The following is an 18638-nucleotide window of genomic DNA, read 5'->3' on the forward strand; positions in this document are numbered from 1 at the left end:
CAAGTCTGGCTTAGGAGTTGCCAACCCTCCAGGATTATCCTGGAGTCTCCAGGAATTGAAGATTAATCTCCAGCAACAGCTGGCAGGAAAATCATCGGGGCTTTTAAAAAAAAATTCTTTGAGCAATTTTGCTTATTAGTTAGAGAAAAAACATTGGCGACGGGGGGGGGGAGAAAGGGCTCTTTGACTGAAGTTGAGAGTCATCCAATTGGGTAATGAAGAGCCTGTTCGCTTCTCAATTGGCCATGGAAAGGTGGGATGTCGCGAGGATAGACGTGTTGATTGACCAATAACTGGGGCGGGGCAGTGGGAGACAGGAGGCCATGTGATCAAACCTCCAGGAATACGTCCAACCAGAGTTGGCAACCCTAATTGGCTGTGATGCCCTCTGTAGTCAAGTAGCCTGCTGGATGTCACAGTAAGAAAGAAAGATTTCCATTTAAACAGTGCCTCTCACGACCTCAGGATGTCCCAAAGCACTTTACAACCGATGAAGTACTTTTTTTTTGAAGTGTAGTCACTGTTGTAATGTAGGAAATGCAGCAGCCAATTTGCGCACAGCAAGATCCCACAAACAGCAATGTGATACTGAGCAGATATATCTGTTTTTTAAAACCATGTTGGTTGAGGGATAAATATTGGGCCAAGCCACTGGGGAGAACTCCCCTGCTCTTCTTCGAAATAGGGCCATGGGATCTTTTACGTCCACCTGAGAGGGGCAGAAGGGGGCCTTGGTTTAACGTTTCATCTGAAAGATGGCACCTCCGACAGTGCAGCACTCCCTCAGTACTGACACTGAAAGTACAGGCTCACTGATGAAGAATAACCCTGGGGAAATGCTGGTAGGTGCCCCAACCTGGGTCAGTGCCTTCAGGGAAAGAAAGGGAGTCTTTTGGCAACTTTCCTTTGGTTTGGGAGTTGAGGTGGGGGGTGAGTGATCAGCTTAATGTATCATTCTGCAAACCAGAGAAAGAATCGGCCAAACATTTTCTGATGGCAGGCACCCCTTTATTATCACAAAGTACCTCAGGACTCCCTGTTCTTCTAGTCCCAGCACAATAAAGTGGCTACGAGCCCACATTGCTTTCTCAGTTTCATCCTGTCCCGATGCTCTGATCTTATCACCATTTCTCTGCACTCTAGATACATGCAAATCACAGAGAACTGACACTTTGATTACTCTCCTGGGCGCCTCAGGACATTGTTTGGAGGTGCAGTACAGTCGAGAACAGCAAAGTATATAACAGTTTGACTAAAGGATTTAAGATAAATATTTAGGATTTTTTGAATGGCAATTATTTTAACACTTACCCTGCTAAATAAACAGTAAAACTATACAATTGCACAATGAGTAACCCTTACCCTGCTGAATAAACAGTAACACCACACAGTTAGACAGTGAATAATCCTTACCCTGCTGAATAAACAGTAACACCATACAGTTACACAGTGAATAATCCTTACCCTGCTGAATAAACAGTGACTCTGTACAGTCACACAGTGAATTGGGGTGAAAAAAGAAAAACTTGTATTTATATCACACCTTTCACGATCTCGGGACGTCCCAAAGTGCTTAATAGCCAATGAAGTATTTTTGAAGAGTAGTCGCTGTTATAATTTAGGAAACGTATGAATTGAGGTGAAGATTATAAAAAGGGTCTCAATTTAACAGGCCTGTGTGGAGGGCAAAAGTCCATAGTGCGGAGTAGCAACAATGGTTGAGGTAAATCAGGAAGGAGCAGCTGGGTGACAAGAAGCTTAGGACCTAAAAGTCTGAAGATTGTAGGAATGAGAAGAGAGTGAGAGAGGCGAGAGTTTAGAAGTGATGTCAAAGAACGAGGTGGAAAGAAAGGGAGATTTACATTTTCACAACCTCAGGACGTCCCAAAGCACTTCATGGCCAATGAAACACTTTTGAAGTGTAGTCACTGTTGTAATGTAGGAAACGCGGCAGCCAATTTGCACACAGCAAGATCCCACAAACAGCAGTGAGATAAATGACCAGTTAATCTGTTTTTTAGTGATGTCAGTTGAGGGATAAATATTGGCCCAGGACACCGGGGAGAACTCCCCTGCTTATCTTCGGAATAGTGGCCATGGGATCTTTTACGCCCACCTGAGAGGGCAGACGGGGCCTCGGTTTAACGTCTCATGTGAAAGACGGATGCGACATAGGAGATAATACAATGAGCCTTGACTTTAACACAATAAAGATATAGGAAGGAGGTAAATTGGTAGGACTGAAGATCTGGAGGAACAAGAGTAGAGAGATGAGGTCTCAGTATCAAGGGAGGAAAGAGCTCAACCCAACCTCAGCACAGAGGGAGTGACCCATTGGATCAATCTTTTCTAGGTCGTGCCCTGCTCTTACTTTTTAAAAAATTCGTTCATGGGATGTGGGCGTCGCTGGCGAGGCCGGCATTTATTGCCCATCCCTAATTGCCCTTGAGAAGGTGGTGGTGAGCCGCCTTCTTGAACTGCTGCAGTCCGTGTGGTGAAGGTTCTCCCACAGTGCTGTTAGGAAGGGAGTTCCAGGATTTTGACCCAGCGACGATGAAGGAACGGCCGATATATTTCCAAGTCGGGACGGTGTGTGACTTGGAGGGGAACGTGCAGGTGGTGTTGTTCCCATGTGCTCTACTGCCCACATTGAGTATATATTTTCACAACTTTTTAAACTTTGACTGTGTCTGTTTCAACCTCAGAGTCATTTACAGTGTATTGTTCAAAGAAAGTCAAAACCAACTGTAAAAAAATCAGCATGGACATCGTCAAACTCATCTCCAGAGATGGTTGGAAAACTATCACGCTGAATAATAGAAACTGGCATTGGCCATGTAATCTCAGTAATCATATTTGCACGGTGTATGCGTGTGAACTTTAACCTCTTTGTGTGTTTGTTGGTAACATGGTAAGATGAAAAGCAGAGTTTACGAGTGTTTTTTGATCATTGTGAGTGGTTACTGGATGGTGGTAGATGTTTGTTAAGTAAATACACATATGAAGTCTATTTACCGGTATTGTGTGTGTGTAAGGCGTTTTAAACTAAAGTTAGTGCATTTGGGTCAAACAGCGTCACCATAGTCACACCTGTGGCTAGCAGTGATTTCTATTGGACAACACTGTTGTAGAGAGAGCTTTACTCTGTATCTAACCCGTGCTGTACCTGCCCTGGGAGTGTTTAATGGGACAGTGTAGAGGGAGCTTTACTCTGTATCTAACCCTGTACCTGCCCTGGGAGTGTTTGATGGGACAGTGTAGAGGGAGCTTTACTCTGTATCTAACCCGTGCAGTACCTGCCCTGGGAGTGTTTGATGGGACAGTGCAGAGGGAGCTTTACTCTGTATCTAACCCGTGCTGTACCTGCCCTGGGAGTGTTTGATGGGACAGTGTAGAGGGAGCTTTACTCTGTATCTAACCCGTGCTGTACCTGCCCTGGGAGTGTTTGATGGGACAGTGTAGAGGGAGCTTTACTCTGTATCTAACCCGTGCAGTACCTGCCCTGGGAGTGTTTGATGGGACAGTGCAGAGGGAGCTTTACTCTGTATCTAACCCGTGCTGTACCTGCCCTGGGAGTGTTTGATGGGACAGTGTAGAGGGAGCTTTACTCTGTATCTAACCCGTGCTGTACCTGTCCTGGGAGTGTTTGATGGGACAGTGTAGAGGGAGCTTTACTCTGTATCTAACCCGTGCTGTACCTGCCCTGGGAGTGTTTGATGGGACAGTGTAGAGGGAGCTTTACTCTGTATCTAACCCGTGCAGTACCTGCCCTGGGAGTGTTTGATGGGACAGTGTAGAGGGAGCTTTACTCTGTATCTAACCCTGGGAGTGCTCAACACTGATACTAGGGAATAAAGTGGAAAACATTTCCATCCCTTAAGACTGACATCAGTCACTTTACAGAACAAAAAATTCAGGAAAAAATTAGACACAAAAGCAGGATCCAGATTATTGGTGGAATGCAATATGTTAAAATTTAATCTGGGTCTGTATCTCTAAAGGGTTTTGTTTCTTAAAAGCAAAATAGGCTGCTATTGAATCACCAGCGTGCTGGTCTGTTCCACATACACAGTACAGCTGCGTTGTTAAAAGCCCCGTAACTACAAACCTGCCACTACAAATTCTGCCATTACAAGCCCAGCATTACAAACCTGCAATTACAAACCCTGCTGTTACATGTCCTGCGCATTATAAGCCTGCTATTATAAACCGGCTCACTACAAACCTCGCCATTACAAACTCTGCCATTACAAGCCCAGCATTACAAACCCACAATTACAAATCCTGCCATTAGAAGCCTGCCACTATAAGCCCCATCACTACAAACCTGTCACTACAGTCTTTACGATTACAAGCCCAGCATTACAAGCTCAGCATTATAAACCTGCCGTTGCACGTCCTGCTGATACAAACCCTGCCATTACAAGCCCCTTTTCCTAAAGCCCTGTTACTCTCAGGAGTGGAGCTCAGAGCCATGTTCATATGCAGTCAACCACATCATGCTCTTTGGTTCATTCAATCTAGCGAATAAGTGACGAAATTCAGATTCCAGATCAGCGCTGAGTTAGCCAATCTAGAAAGATAGGGGCAGCGGACGCATGGGAACATCACCTCCATGTTCTCGTCCAAGTCACACACCATCCTGACTTGGAAATATATCAGCCGTTCCTTCATTGTCGCTGGGTCGCTGACCTAACAGCGCTGTGGGGGCATCTTCAACACACGGACTGCAGCGGTTCAAGAAGGCGGCTCACCACCACCTTCTCAAAGGGGCAACTAGGGATGGGCAATAAATGCCGGCCTCGCCAGCGACGCCCACATCCCCAGAATGAAAGTAAAAATCTCAGCTGGGACGGAGTTGGGGAGCTATGACTGGACTCAGTGCCGTGGGATATGTAGGAGAAAAAAATCAGGCAGGATCCTAACTCCTGGTCACTATCCTGTGACCGTTGCTTAGGACTGAGATGTGTGAGAGTGAGGACAGTGTGACAGGTGGGCTGTGATGCCTCCATAGGGCAAACAGCCCACTAACACAGCGTCTATGGTCAGAGTGACCACATGGGTGAGGTGCTGGTTGCCTAGCAACTGTACCGCAGACTGAGTCACTGTCTTCAAAGGATAAGACTGATGGGGTGACCACACTGTGGACTTTGTGCCACATGGACCCTCAAACCCCCCGAAACCCTGGCAATCTGGATCTTAAAGCCAGTCCTCTTACTTATAACTCGCTGGCTCGTCCTGTTTCAATTTTGTGGGCCTGGAGGTTTGAAGAGGGCTGTTAAATAGAATTACATCGAGTCTATATGCACAGAAACAGGCCATTCGGCCCTACTGGTCCATGCTCCAGACGAGCCTGCTCCCACCCCTGCTTCATCTCACCCTATCAACAGGCTGTTCTCAGCACTGTTGCCTCAATGGTGGATAAATCCTAAATGACAACGCCAGGGGAGGAGTAATTTTGATTTTGCCTAAAATGGTTGATGGCGAGTTGCCAGCCCAATTCACATCTCTCCCGATCTTTAATTCCACTGGAGTCGGAGGAGGTAAAGATCGGGAGAGATGTAGAAGAAGTTCGACTGTGACCTGTTTTACGCAGTTGTGCAAGGTTGAAATTACTCACTAGGATCTGCTCGCGTGGGCAACTTGAGAAAGATGGGAATTAATGAGAACAGGAATTGAAAGTTTACGCATTTTGTCATCCCTGATGACGAGAAGTTCAGACTCCCCAGAGTAAACACAGCAAGCTGTTTTTATGAACATTCTTCCTTTTAAGCTGCCCTCAGTCAGCACAATACTCAAATACAAAGGAATTAGTCAAAAAAAAAGATTAAGAGCCAATTGGTGCCTTTGAAGTGACCTGGTCTACACAAGGGGACAACAGGGAAAAAAACTTCTCACGTAATCGGGCACCGGGCGATTTGTTGTATTGATGACAAGCGGTTACTTTCTCCTGGGCCTTTTACAGTATACCCGCGCCCACATGTACACACAGGTGCACACTCACATGCTCACTCTACGGGTTAACAAGTCTGGTCTGGATGGGTGAATTCTGACACACTGCATGAGCCGGGGTAGATGTGAAGGATTATAATCAGGCTTTACTTTTAATTCCTCCTGCTTTATAAAAAAAAAACTTTTCACAATGGGCATCTTTCAGCCCTCAGCATCACAGCTCAGCTCTGTACACAGGCACCGTCTGCACCATGTTCAGTGCAGTTGTGTCTAAGCTTCAGTTGCCTGCACACACACAGTCTGTTCAGTTTCATATTCTACAAGGCTTACGGCATCACCTTGGTCCGGTGGGTCATGCTCTCGTCTATGGGTCGGAAGGTTGTGGGATTCCAGCCCCCACTTCAAGGACTCGAGCACGTAACCCAGGCTGACCCTTCAAGTGAGGGAGCGCTGCATTGCCGGAGGTGCCGTCCTTTGGATGAGACGTTAAACCGAGGCCCTTTTTACCTGTGGGTGGAGACAAGCAGGGGAAATTCGCCCGCTGTCCTGGCCATCATTCCCCCATCGACCAACACTACCAAAAAAAAAAAAGATTAAGTGGCATTTTGTCTCGTTGCCCTTTGTGGGATCTTGCTGTGCACTATATGGCTATTGCAGTTGCCTACAAAGCAACGGTCACAGCACTTCAAAAGTAATCCATTGGCTGTTTCTGCGAGATGTGATAATGTGTTTGTGACAGATTCAGAGGCCACGCACTGTATAAATTTAGATGACATTAAGTCCAGCCTTGTGAATGTTTCTGTTTTTGTCATAAATTAAGAGCTGAAGACAGGTTTTGTCCTGGGCCAAGTAAACTTAAGATGATCAACTGGTGCTTGGTTGTCTAGACTGTTACCTTAAGATGGCCGACCAGTGCTAGAAACAAGTTAAAATGGACTCCGAGCCAGGAAGGGAGAGATTAGGAGGGGGTGACCAAAGGCTAGGTCAGAGAGATGGGTTTTGAGAAAGTTTAAATCTCTATCCCCCCTAATTTGCACATATCTCAAGTTGCTGGGATTAATAGCTTCTGGTTCAGGATTTATCATAGAAACATAGAATCTCACAGCACAGAGGGAGGCCATTCGGCCCATCGTGCCCGTGCCGGCTCTTTGAAAGAGCTACCCAATTAGTCCCACTCCCCCCTGCCCTTTCCCCATAGCCCTGCAAGTATTGCCCCTTCAAGTATTTATCCAATTTCCTTGTGAAACTTATCGAATCTGCTTCCACCGCCCTTTCAGGCAGCGCATTCCAGATCAGAACAACTCGCTGCATAAAAAGATTTCTCCTCATCTCCCCTCTGGCTTTTTTGCCAGTTACCTTAAATCCATGTCCTCTGGTCACCGACCCTCCTGTCACTGGAAACAGTTTCTCCCCATCTACTCTATCAAAACCCCTCATAATTTTGAACACCTCTATTAAATCTCCCCTTAACTTTCTCTGCTCCAAGGAGAACAACCCCAGCTTCTCCAGTCTCTCCACATAACTGAAGTCCCTCATCCCTGGTACCATTCTGGTAAATCTCCTCTGCACCCTCTCTAAGGCTTTGACATCCTTCCTAAAATGTGGTGCCCAGAATTGGCCACAATACTCCAGCTGAGGCCTAACCAGTGATTTATAAAAGGTTTAGCATGACTTCCTTGCTATTGTACTCTAAGCTTCTATTTATAAAGCCAAGGATCCCATATCCTTTTTTTTAAACAGCTTTATCAACTTGTCTGCCACCTTCGAAGATTTGTGTATGTGAACCCCCAGGTCTCTCTGTTCCTGCACCTCCTTTAAAATTGTTCAGTTTATATTGCCTCTTGTCATTTTTCCTTTATTGCTGTACCCTGCACTAAAGAATGCCATGTCTTATCTGTCTTCATGGAGATAGTGAGTGTCTCTCTGTAGCTAGCAGCTGTTACCATATACATAGGGCACATACATCACAAACTGTAACGCTCTGCAGCGCCTGGGAAAGCAACTAGCGTTTTGATAAGAGGACAGGTTACCCATTTCTTTTTATTGCCTCCATTTCTCTTGTGCCTCCCGGGTCTCGTGTTCTGTTCCCAGACCGGGGTGAGGGGGAGAGGAGGGTCTAGATATTGTCGATCACGACAAGCTATTTCACCTTGACTGTAGGACCAGAGGACACGGCCTGTGCCTGAAGGGGGGATAAATTCAAAACTAATCTGTGGAAACAATGGCCCCGATTTTAACCCACTCTCCCCCCCCCCCGCCAATCTCGCTGGAACCCCCGATCTCGTCCACTGACTGCCAGGGACCGTCCCCACGGGGCCCCGGCTGCCGCTAAACGTCGACTCCCGCCCACCGGCCAGGCAGTCACACAGGGCCGGTTATCAGGAGGAAGTCAGCGGAGAGTTATTTAAATGAGGCCCTGCCGTTAAAATCGGCAGGGACCCCACACATCCCCGGCCTTGCCTGGTTCACCGCCCGCTACCGGGCTCCCCTGCATCCTTCCCGCCCTCCCTGTTAATATCGAGGCCAATGTTCCAGTGAGCAAGTGGTCAATCTGTGAAACAGGGTCCCCGAGGGAGACGGTGGAAGCAGTTAGTGTTGATTCAGTCAAATGTAAATTAGATAAGATTTCTTTCAGAAAATAACATTTTGAGATACAGTATCTGAGTAATTTGAGACATGACGTGTGGTGAGTGTAACAGGCCTGGGAGGAACAGACGACTTTGGACCTGTGGTTCCCAAATCTCTCCCCCACTGGGGGTTTCCCTCACCTCATGCCTGGGCCTGTTGTAGACTAATTAATAGAGATTGATTGCTATGATTGATCAACAACTCCATTATCGTTGTATCAGGCGACTACCAAGGATGGTAGAAGGCGAACTAGATGGACCTTGGCGTTTTTCTGTCTAGCGATTTCCTATGTCCCTACGTTGGGTTAGAGGGTTGGCGAGGGTTAGGCCTGGTGTCCGTCTGTCGTGAGTCCCCTAATGGCCAGCTGGGGAATGACTGGGGGCCAGGTGGGTTTGGTGTTGGTGGAAGTGGGTTTAAATAGGGCTCAATTACCTGAGCACAGAGGAGTCACATTCTGCTGTTGGCTAATTGGCACGTCATATGGCTGTCCTGGCAATGTGTTACCATGTGTTTGGTGACACAGTAACCGTCCACATAAACCTATCTGACAACCACTTTCATCTCACTGACAGAATTCCCTCCACCACCCACCCCGCCCAAAAAACAAGCATGAAAACTAAAAAGTCTCTCAAACAATTTCAAAATCCTGCTGTTAGCAGGAGTTTTCCTCAGTGTCTTGTAAGAGGAGAAATGTTTCTCTGCCCCTTACAAATAACAACAGCAACTGCTTATATTTATTTACCGCCGTTAATGTAGAAAAATGTCTCACGGCGCTTCAGAGGCGTAATCAGAAGAAAACAAAATAGACACCAAGCCAAAGAAGGAGCTATTAGGAGAGGTGACCAAAAGGTTTGGTCAAAGAGGTGAGTTTTAAGGATGGTTTTAAACAAGAAGAAGGAGGTGGAGAGATGGGGAGAATTCAAGAGCATAGCATCTTGGTGACTGAAGGTCCTGTCTCACACAAGGAAAGGCTTAGGGTTAGGTATACCTAAGAACAGAAGAACATAAGAAATAGGAGCAGGAGTCGGCCATACGGCCCCTCGAGCCTGCTCCGCCATTCAATCAGATCATGGCTGATCTTCGACCTCAACTCCACTTTCCCGCCCTACTCCATATCCCTTGATTCCCTTAGAGTCCAAAAATCTATCGATCTCAGTCTTGAATATACTCAACGACTGAGCATCCACAGCCCTCTGGGGTAGAGAATTCCAAAGATTCACCGCCCTCTGAGTGAAGACATTTCTCCTCATCTCGGTCCTAAACGGCCGACCCCTTATCCTGAGACTGTGTTCTAGACTCTCCAGCCAGGGGAAACAGCCTCTACCCTGTCAAGCCCTCTAAGAATTTTATACGGGTTAGGGTTAGCTCTCAGTGAGACGTTGTGTGAGAGCAACAGAGAGAGAAACCTTAACCCCTACAGCTAACTGGAAACCCATCACATATAACCGCACAGAGCTAAAACTCAATTTGCTTCAGCGACTAGTTACCGCGGCAGAATTTTACATTCAGTTCCTCTTAACTGTTAGTTTTCTTCCCCCCCCTCCCTCCGTCCCCCCTTTTATGAACAGTCCCTTTACATTAAAAAGAAGATGAAGCTTCAAGGTAAACTTGCAATTGGGTCCGGGGGTGATGGCGTGTCCCATTCGAACAAATTATTCCGATCCGATTTCCGAAGAAACTCCCGATCATTCCCGTCTCTGGAATTCCTGATATCCTGGCAGACAATCTCCCATCGAGTACCAGCACTGGTCGTCTGTGGTGATCGTCGATTGTGAACAACTGGGTTTTGCCGAACAAAATACCTTGATTTAGAATAAAATTGCAGTCCGCTCAAATATTACAGATTTGTCTTTTTCGCAAAATCGTCACAAGCCCCCGGGTCAAACTTGACATTTCTCGTCCAAGTAATGATGTGTTGATCCCGAATCCATCACGGTGTGTACCCTGATTCAATTTAACTGATGTGATAATCTGAGGTAAACAGAAGAATTCACTTGCTCTCCAAACTCTGCATTAAAGTCTGCCTTGCGTTAATGGAACAGGTGCCAGTCTGCCTCTCCTCGTTTCTCCTCCTCCTCCTCTCTCTCTTTCCCTTTCAACCTCTCGCTGTTTCAGCCCCTCTCTCTGTGCTCACTTTAAAGCTGAGGGAGACGGTCACAGCCGGAGAGCGTGGACCCTCTTCCCCGGTCTGCGGTGCAGTGCTTTGAAAGAACACTGTCAACTTCTTCCAAAAGACACTGAGAAACAGGAAGTGGCTTCCCCAAGCTCGAGGCGCCCAGTAAGCTGTTCTCACAGCCTCTGAGTTTTCATTAGTCGGAGGGAAGTGTTAACTCCCTCCTTCCCAATGATATTCACAATGCATTGCAGGAACAAAGTAATCCGGTGAAGCTTTGTCTCCCCCCCCACTGCTTTCTACGCTGTGGCAGTCCTTTCCCTTCCTGAGTACATTAATTGTAAACAATTTTACAACACCAAGTTATAGTCCAACAAATTTATTTTAAATTCCACAAGCTTTCGGAGGCTTCCTCCTTCCTCAGGTGAATGGTGTGGAAATGAAATTTTCGAATCCTTCGCATTTGAAAATCACAGAACAATGCCCGCCCTTTCAAATGCGAAGGATTCGAAAATTTCATTTCCACATCGTTCACCTGAGGAAGGAGGAAGCCTCCGAAAGCTTGTGGAATTTAAAATAAATTTGTTGGACTATAACTTGGTGTTGTAAAATTGTTTACAATTGTCAACCCCAGTCCATCACCGGCATCTCCACACCATGAGTACATTAACTCACACGAGGTGTGGATCCCACCAGCCCCCAGGTGCCCTCTGCTACCTCGTCCAAATAATCACTCTCCCTGTGTGTGTCCAGACAGTATCGGGGTGGGGGGGCTATTTGACTGTAAGTGGCATCACAGCCCAGTCTTGTCCTGTACCAATATTATGCATTTAAAAGTGAAGCTGGATAAGCACACGAGGGAGAAAGGAACAGAAGGATAAGCTAAAGAAAAGAAAGACTTGCATTTATATAGCGCCTTTCACAACCTCAGGACGTCCCAAAGCGCTTTACAGCCAATTAAGTTCTTTTGAAGTGTAGTCACTGTTGTAATGTAGGAAACGCAGCAGCCAATTTGCACACAGCAAGATCCCACAAACAGCAATGTGATAATGACCAGATAATCTGTTTTAGTGACATTGGTTAAGGGATAAATATTTGCCAGGACACCAGAGAGAACTCCCCTGCTCTTCTTTGAATTGCGGCCATGGGATCTTTTACACTCACCTGAGAGGGCAGATGGGGCCTTGATTTAACGTTTCATCTGAAAGACGGCACCTCCAACAGTGCGGCACTCCCTCAGTACTGCAGTGAAGTGTCAGCTTAAATCTTGTGCTCAAGGCTCTGGAGTGGGACTTGAACCCACAACTTTCTGACATCAGAGGTGAGAGTGCTGCTCACTGATCCATGGCTGATGAGATTAGAGGAAGAGGGGTGGGAGGAGGCTCGAGGGGAGCATAAACGCCGGCATAGACCAATTGGGCCAAATGGCCTGTTTCTGTATTGTAAATTCCATGTAATAGAATCATAGAATCATTCAGGGCAGAAGGAGGCCATTCAGCCCATCCTGCCTGTGCCGGCTCTTTTAAAGAGCTATCCAATTAGTCCCACTCCCCCCTGCTCTTTCCCCATAGCCCTGCAAACTTTTCCTTTTCAAGTATTTATCCAGTTCCCTTTTGAAAGTTATTATTGAATCTGCTTCCACCGCCCTTTCAGGCAGCGCATTCCAGATCAGAACAACTCGCTGCGTAAAACAATTTCTCCTCATCTCTATCCACACACGGAGCACTTTCTACAGCCCGAAGACTTTCCGTCCCTCTCCCACGTTAGCTGGAGTCACCGGATGAGGGGTTGAGTGGGAACGCTGGCTGACTGTTTACCTCATTTCCTAACCTAGGAGTGCTGAGGCTCACTGTAACGACATTAAAGCTAGTTCCAGTATAAGTGAGATTGAGTTTCAACTTGGGACCTCCGAAAACTGGATACCGTCTTTAGTCAGTGCAAAGCAGAGGGGAGTGAACAGTGGCTCAGAGGTTGCATTCCTGGCCATGAGTCGCAAGGTTATGGGTTCGAGCCCCAGGTGAAGGGCCATGTCCATATTGAGAGGAGTTCTGGTCTCCACATTATAAAAAGGATATCGAGGCACTGGAGAAGGTGCAAAAAAGATATACCAGAAATGAGACGTATCAGGAAAGATTGAACAGGCTGGGGCTCTTTCCTTTAGAAAAGAGAAGGCTGAGGGGTGACCTGATAGAGGTCTTCAGATTATGAAAGGGTAGACGTAGGGAAGATGTTTCCACTTGCAGGGGAGACCAGAACTAGGGGCCATAAATATAAGATAGTCACTAATAAATCCAATAGGGAATTCAGGAGAAACTTCTATAAGTACGTAAGAAATAGGAGCAGGAGTAGGCCAATCGGCCCCTCGAGCCTGCTCCGCCATTCAATAAGATCGTGGCTGATCTGATCCTAACCTCAAATCTAAAGAACACAAGAAGTAGGAGCAGGACCCGGCCACTCAGCCCCCGGGCCCGCTCCGAACTCAACTTCATATCCAATTTCCTGCCCGCTCCCTGTAACCCCTAATTCCCTTTACTTCTAGGAAACTGTCTATTTCTGTTTTAAATTTATTTAATGATGTAGCTCAGAGAGTGGTGAGAATGTGGAACTCGCTCCCACAAGGAGTGGTTGAGGTGAATAGTGTGGATACATTTAAGGGGAAGCTGGATAAACACATGAGGGAGAAAGGAATAGAAGGATATGCTGATAGGGTGAGATGAAGTAGGGAGGGAGGAGGCTCGTGAGGAGCATAAACACCGGCATGGACCTGTTGGGCCGAATGGCCTGTTTCTATGCTGTACATTCTATGTAATTCTTCATAAGTGAAGGCCTCGCCCACTCTCTCCAAGGTTCAGGAGAGTAGGAGAGGCGATGAGGTGGATTATGGGGTAGGTTCCCTTTTACCTGATGGAGTTGTCCACAAAATATCTGCCCCACTTCCAGCAGCCCTGGGCCTGTAGCTTCAAAGCAGAACCTACAGGATCAAGGGAAAGACCGAGAGACACCAATAAGCTTCCCCTTTAAATGTCTTCATGGAGGAGTTTTTGGCAGATTTTTTTCCTGTTCAAGGAGGGGGAGGAGGCTGAAGCTCATGGCATTAACACTTATTAGGCGCCGTGACATGAGAAATCGTGCCACGTGTTTGTAAAGAAACGAGAAAAGGTTTGCCATTAAATCAGTGCTCCTTTAAATGGGCCTGTAATTAAGTGTTGTTCCCTGGACAATGTCTCATTATATATACACAAGGTCAGGTGCAAGTGCTGAGAAAATGCAGGCTGTTGCCTTAAGGAAAAACACTGAAAACACTTTTGCTCTTAGTATGGGCATCAAACTATACTGTGGGTTAGATACAGAGTAAAGCTCCCTCTACACTGTCCCATCAAACACTCCCAGGGCAGGTTCAGGGTTAGATACAGAGTAAAGCTCCCTCTACACTGTCCCATCAAACACTCCCAGGGCAGGTTCAGGGTTAGATACAGAGTAAAGCTCCCTCTACACTGTCCCATCAAACACTCCCAGGGCAGGTACAGCACGGGTTAGATACAGAGTAAAGCTCCCTCTACACTGTCCCATCAAACACTCCCAGGGCAGGTACAGCACGGGTTAGATACAGAGTAAAGCTCCCTCTACACTGTCCCATCAAACACTCCCAGGGCAGGTACAGCACGGGTGAGATACAGAGTAAAGCTCCCTCTACACTGTCCCGTCAAACACTCCCAGGGCAGGTACAGCACGGGTTAGATACAGAGTAAAGCTCCCTCTACACTGTCCCATCAAACACTCCCAGGGCAGGTACAGGGTTAGATACAGAGTAAAGCTCCCACTCCCATAAATTTACCTTCATTCTAATTTAAACTGAACACTGCCTACTGCACTAAAACTTCCCTCTCCCACACATTCTTGGTGTGGAGATGCCGGTGATGGACTGGGGTTGACAATTGTAAACAATTTTACAACACCAAGTTATAGTCCAGCAATTTTATTTTAAATTCACAAGCTTTCGGAGACTTCCTCCTTCCTCAGGTAAATGTTCAGGATCTCCTTGAAGCCTACGCATTTATACATATAGAACAATACATGGTGTTTACAGACTGCCCCTGCAACTGCCCGTTGCCAAGGCAATCACCGTGTTCAGACAGAGAGGTGTCACCTGCAGAACCCCCGAATACACATTCAACAAAAAAACAAACAGGGAAAAAAAACAGAGAAGAAAAACAGAGAGAGGCAGAAACATCCGGAAGGCAGAGAGAGCCAGCAAATGACCCATTATATTAAAAACAGATAACATTTGTTCGCTGGTGGGGTAACGTGTAGCGTGACATGAACCCAAGATCCCGGTTGAGGCCGTCCTCATGGGTGCGGAACTTGGCTATCAATTTCTGCTCGACGATTTTGCGTTGTCGTGTGTCTCGAAGGCCGCCTTGGAGTACGCTTACCCGAAGGTCGGTGGATGAATGTCCATGACTGCTGAAGTGTTCCCCGACTGGGAGGGAACCCTCCTGTTTGGCGATTGTTGCGCGGTGTCCGTTCATCCGTTGTCGCAGCGTCTGCATGGTCTCGCCAATGTACCATGCTCTGGGGCATCCTTTCCTGCAACGTATGAGGTAGACAACGTTGGCCGAGTCACAGGAGTATGAACCATGCACCTGGTGGGTGGTGTCCTCTCGTGTGATGGTGGTATCTGTGTCGATGATCTGGCACGTCTTGCAGCGGTTACCATGGCAGGGTTGTATGGTGTCGTGGACGCTGTTCTCTTGAAAGCTGGGTAATTTGCTGCGAACGATGGTCTGTTTGAGGTTGGGTGGCTGTTTAAAGGCGAGTAGTGGAGGTGTGGGGATGGCCATAGCGAGGTGTTTGTCCTCATTGATGACATGTTGAAGGCTGCGGAGAACATAGTACTTCCCCGGAGCGGAGAAACTACGCCATGTTCTCCGCAGCCTTCAACATGTCATCAATGAGGACAAACACCTCGCTATGGCCATCCCCACACCTCCACTACTCGCCTTTAAACAGCCACCCAACCTCAAACAGACCATCGTTCGCAGCAAATTACCCAGCTTTCAAGAGAACAGCGTCCACGACGCCACACAACCCTGCCACGGTAACCTCTGCAAGACATGCCAGATCATCGACACAGATACCACCATCACACGAGAGGACACCACCCACCAGGTGCATGGTTCATACTCCTGTGACTCGGCCAACGTTGTCTACCTCATACGTTGCAGGAAAGGATGCCCCAGAGCATGGTACATTGGCGAGACCATGCAGACGCTGCGACAACGGATGAACGGACACCGCGCAACAATCGCCAAACAGGAGGGTTCCCTCCCAGTCGGGGAACACTTCAGCAGTCATGGACATTCATCCACCGACCTTCGGGTAAGCGTACTCCAAGGCGGCCTTCGAGACACACGACAACGCAAAATCGTCGAGCAGAAATTGATAGCCAAGTTCCGCACCCATGAGGACGGCCTCAACCGGGATCTTGGGTTCATGTCACGCTACACGTTACCCCACCAGCGAACAAATGTTATCTGTTTTTAATATAATGGGTCATTTGCTGGCTCTCTCTGCCTTCCGGATGTTTCTGCCTCTCTCTGTTTTTCTTCTCTGTTTTTTTTCCCTGTTTGTTTTTTTGTTGAATGTGTATTCGGGGGTTCTGCAGGTGACACCTCTCTGTCTGAACACGGTGATTGCCTTGGCAACGGGCAGTTGCAGGGGCAGTCTGTAAACACCATGTATTGTTCTATATGTATAAATGCGTAGGCTTCAAGGAGCTCTTGACATTTACCTGAGGAAGGAGGAAGTCTCCGAAAGCTTGTGAATTTAAAATAAAATTGCTGGACTATAACTTGGTGTTGTAAAATTGTTTACACATTCTTGGGACATGGCTAAGTAAGATTTGCAAATTGTGCCATTTAGCAGTGCAGTTTTGTTGTGAGTTTGTTCCTCCCCCCTCCCCACTGCCCAAAGCTTATTCCATTTCAGCCGCTAGGCCTGAAGAGACACTTTCAACTCATGTCCCTCCGGTCCCCGGGCTGGAGCTGAACTCAGGACCCTGGGGTAAGATGACAATCTTCAAACTGACTGTGGCACCCTGATCCCACTGTGTTTTTGTTTGCCCATCAACATCTGTTGTAGGTTGCCTGGTATGTAGCTCACGTGTTCCTCTTATTCACTGCCTCTAAAAATAGCTTAAAACCCCCCCCCCAAACCGATTAGAGATACACAGCTTCCTCTCTCTGTGGGAACCTATTTATTAAGCTGTCAACATCCTGTGCTCGATTGGCACACAGATTTGGCATTTCAGCAGGTTTCTTTTCAAACTCACCCAACCCTTCTTCGATTCATTGCAATGCTGTTCCAATGTGCAGAGATTGGCTGCCATGGTGTCGGGATTGTGTCTGTCTGGGATCGGGGAGAGTGAGTGTGGGATCGGGGAGAGTGAGTGTAGGATCAGGGAGAGTGAGTGTAGGATCGGGGAGAGTGAGTGTAGGATCGGGGAGAGTGAGTGTAGGATCGGGGAGAGTGAGTGTGGGATCGGGGAGAGTGAGTGTGGGATCGGGGAGAGTGAGTGTAGGATCGGGGAGAGTGAGTGTGGGATCGGGGAGAGTGAGTGTGGGATCGGGGAGAGTGAGTGTAGGATCGGGGAGAGTGAGTGTGGGATCGGGGAGAGTGAGTGTGGGATCAGGGAGAGTGAGTGTAGGATCGGGGAGAGTGAGTGTAGGATCGGGGAGAGTGAGTGTAGGATCGGGGAGAGTGAGTGTGGGATCGGGGAGAGTGAGTGTGGGATCGGGGAGAGTGAGTGTGGGATCAGGGAGAGTGAGTGTAGGATTGGGGAGAGTGAGTGTAGGATCGGGGAGAGTGAGTGTGGGATCGGGGAGAGTGAGTGTAGGATCGGGGAGAGTGAGTGTAGGATCGGGGAGAGTGAGTGTGGGATCGGGGAGAGTGAGTGTAGGATCAGGGAGAGTGAGTGTGGGATCAGGGAGAGTGAGTGTAGGATCGGGGAGAGTGAGTGTGGGATCGGGGAGAGTGAGTGTGGGATCGGGGAGAGTGAGTGTGGGATCAGGGAGAGTGAGTGTGGGATCAGGGAGAGTGAGTGTAGGATCGGGGAGAGTGAGTGTAGGATCGGGGAGAGTGAGTGTGGGATCGGGGAGAGTGAGTGTGGGATCAGGGAGAGTGAGTGTGGGATCAGGGAGAGTGAGTGTAGGATCGGGGAGAGTGAGTGTAGGATCGGGGAGAGTGAGTGTAGGGTCGGGGAGAGTGAGTGTAGGATCGGGGAGAGTGAGTGTAGGATCGGGGAGAGTGAGTGTGGGATCGGGGAGAGTGAGTGTAGGGTCGGGGAGAGTGAGTGTGGGGTCGGGGAGAGTGAGTGTGGGATCGGGGAGAGTGAGTGTGGGATCAGGGAGAGTGAGTGTGGGATCAGGGAGAGTGAGTGTAGGATCGGGGAGAGTGAGTGTAGGATCGGGGAGAGTGAGTGTGGGATCGGGGAGAGTGAGTGTAGGATCGGGGAGAGTGAGTGTGGGATCGGGGAGAGTGAGTGTGGGATCGGGGAGAGTGAGTGTGGGATCGGGGAGAGTGAGTGTAGGGTCGGGGAGAGTGAGTGTGGGGTCGGGGAGAGTGAGTGTGGGGTCGGGGAGAGTGAGTGTGGGGTCGGGGAGAGTGAGTGTAGAGTGAGTGTGGGGTCGGGGAGAGTGAGTGTGGGTCGGGGAGAGTGAGTGTGGGGTCGGGGAGAGTGAGTGTAGAGTGAGTGTGGGGTCGGGGAGAGTGAGTGTAGAGTGAGTGTAGAGTGAGTGTAGAGTGAGTGTAGAGTGAGTGTGGGGTCGGGGAGAGTGAGTGTAGAGTGAGTGTAGAGTGAGTGTAGAGTGAGTGTAGAGTGAGTGTGGGGTCGGCCTGGTCCATGTGGGCCCCTAGTCAGGAAATGTCACCAGGCACAAGAGGACCA

The 18638-nt window shown here is 48.1% G+C and overlaps 1 protein-coding gene across 3 annotated transcripts in view; it reads right to left on the minus strand.

The window, feature by feature from the left end:
• Positions 1-18638, minus strand: part of gpr4 (G protein-coupled receptor 4) — a 68871-nt gene that overhangs the window by 25150 nt on the left and 25083 nt on the right. Inside the window, exon 2 of one of the 3 annotated variants that reach the window (XM_067974852.1) lies at positions 10193-10359. The exons of 1 other annotated variant lie outside the window; for it this stretch is intronic. The gene's annotated coding sequence lies outside the window, so the exon portion shown is untranslated. Of the gene's footprint in view, positions 1-10157; positions 10851-18638 lie in introns of those variants that run through there. One more of the 3 variants, XM_067974853.1, reaches the window with a different exon arrangement.

This window comes from Heptranchias perlo, chromosome 41 (genome assembly GCF_035084215.1).
Source record: "Heptranchias perlo isolate sHepPer1 chromosome 41, sHepPer1.hap1, whole genome shotgun sequence".
Taxonomy (NCBI): Eukaryota; Metazoa; Chordata; class Chondrichthyes; order Hexanchiformes; family Hexanchidae; genus Heptranchias; species Heptranchias perlo.